Raw genomic sequence first — 2,414 nt, 5'->3', positions numbered from 1 at the left:
CATCTGAACTAGGAGTGGCGTAAGTGGCCGAGTAGCGCCGGCCCAGCCTTATTATATTGGCCCAAATGGCCTGGAAGTTCCGCTAAGGCGGTCCATTCCTTAGGAGTTCAGTGTTCGGTTGACAAGTAAATCCGACAGGTTCTCCTCTACATGTAGAAAATGGTGGGGTTGTACTACTACGACTGATCATCGTAAGTGGTCTTCCTGGCGCGGCAAACTCCCGTAATGAGTTCATCATCCAATTGGATATTTCTGCAACACTACCCAGAGCACTTCGATAGAAAGGCTACGGTTGGGCGATTGTTGAGTGTTGGCAGGGTCAAGTTTTCAAAAATGATGTTTGCATCAAATGAAGTATCTCGTAACTTCATTTTATTTTGATGATATTTTAAAGATTTAATCTATTTAAATCTTGTCTTATAGTCTCATCTATGTGATGAACTTTTGAAATTAATTATAACTTGAACGGTGGTAGTTCAAGTAGTATTTGGAAAAGATATAAGTATATTGGAGTATTTGGTAACTTCATCTTTTAAACTTATATCTAATTAATAATTGTCTTATGTATGACAAAGATTTTCAGAAAAACGTTGAGACAAGGTTAGATATATGAGATCACCTTGCAACGATATTTTTTTATACAGTTATACACTGGGACTTTGTGTATATTATGCATGGAAGAGGACTTCCAATATTTTGAAAAGTATATATGTATATATATATACTTAATATTTTGCGACTTCATCGCATTAAGATATCAACTTGGTTCATTTCTTTTGACCAAGACTTTCATGAGTACTAAGAGAAGGCTCATATACTATTAATCATTATACATATTATTTTGGTGGGCTTGCTGCTCACCCTTGCTTTCTTCTTTCATCACACAACAACAGATAGAAAGGATGAACAGGACCAAGCTCCCGATTCGCAAGCGATTAGGAGACGTTCCACAATTTTCTAGAAGCATTGATGCCGCCGTAGCTGAGGTAGGAACTACCAATAGGCTAGGCTTTCAACTTCTAATGTATCAGATTTGTGTATAATTATGAATTGTAATAATGGCAAAGAAATGTAAATTTATTCAGAAAACCTTTTAAGGTGTATTGGCAGATAATTGTGGAATAAAATGACTTGTGGTTATTTTTGGATGTTCATCTCTGAGACTATAACGTATGGTGTGTGTGTTTATTGTGGGGTCACAGTACAGAGTAGTTGAGTAATTATTAAGATTGGGTGTTATTAAGGGAAATGGAACTCGTGACAACCCGGATCCCCGACCCCGGATTTGGGGGTGTTACAATTTGGTTCTCCAAATTCTTGATAGAAATAGCCTGGCTTTGGCATATAAGAGCCTGGTTTTTGCACATAAGCCTCAACTCCTCCAATTCAGATTTTTCATTTGAAGATAGACCTGCATCATGATTTTGTTGTTGAATTTAGAGTTGTTGTTTTGGTGCAAATTGTTGCTGAAAACCAGGAGGGTTGAATTGTTTTGCTCCAAACTGCTGGAACGGCTATTGCATCACATTCTGATAATTGCTCCAGCTGAAGTTAGGATGATTCCACTTGTCAGGATAATATGTGGCAGGAACTGGCTGCTGCGATCTCTGAAAGTTGCTCACAAACTGAGCTGAGTCACTAGATATAGCGCATTGCTCTGTCGCATGCGGACCTGCACACAACTCACAAATACTGGTTATCTGCTTAACACCATAGTTAGCCAAAGAATCGATCTTCATAGACAACGCCTTCAGTTGAGCAGTGATAGCTGTAGCTGTATCCACTTCAAGAACTCATGTTACCTTGCCCTGTGGCAATCTCTGGGCTGGATACTGATATTTATTAACAGCCATCAGTTCAATTAGATCATAAGCTTCCTCATAGCTCTTTGGCCATAATGTTCCACCTGCTGCTGCATCGAGCATGGGTCTGGACTGTGCTCCCAACCCATTGTAAAAATAATTGATGATCATCCAATCAGGCATTTCATGATGAGGAAATTTCCTAAGCATCTCCTCGTAGCGCTCCCAAGCTTCATATAAAGATTCTCCTGATTGCTGCACAAATTGAGTAAGAGCATTCCTGATTGCAGATATCTTCGCCATAGGGAAAAATTTAGTAAGAAACTTCTGAGCAAGATCTTCCCAAGTAGTAATCGAACCAGCTGGTAGAGAGTGTAACCAGCTCTTAGCCTTGCCCCTCAGAGAGAATGGGAACAGTCTCAGCTTCACAGCATCTTCAGAAACACCATTGAACCTCAAGGTGTCGCAGATCTCTATGAAATCCCTAATGTGTGTATTGGGATCTTCCGTTGGAGAACCCCCAAACTGGACTGAAGTCTGTACCCATTGAATTATGTCAGGCTTGATCTCAAAGGTATTAGCTGTGATAGCTGGCCTGACAATGCTAGATTG

General features: G+C 39.9%; 1 non-coding gene across 1 annotated transcript; it reads left to right on the top strand.

The window, feature by feature from the left end:
• Nucleotides 1-1,983: 1,983 nt before the first annotated feature.
• Nucleotides 1,984-2,090, top strand: LOC141699367 (small nucleolar RNA R71). The gene has a single exon (XR_012565836.1). It is a non-coding gene; the product is annotated as a small nucleolar RNA R71 (small nucleolar RNA).
• Nucleotides 2,091-2,414: the final 324 nt, after the last annotated feature.

The sequence above is a fragment of the Apium graveolens genome, chromosome 11 (genome assembly GCF_009905375.1).
Source record: "Apium graveolens cultivar Ventura chromosome 11, ASM990537v1, whole genome shotgun sequence".
Taxonomy (NCBI): Eukaryota; Viridiplantae; Streptophyta; class Magnoliopsida; order Apiales; family Apiaceae; genus Apium; species Apium graveolens.
This window is presented reverse-complemented; position numbering and strand designations above follow the sequence as displayed.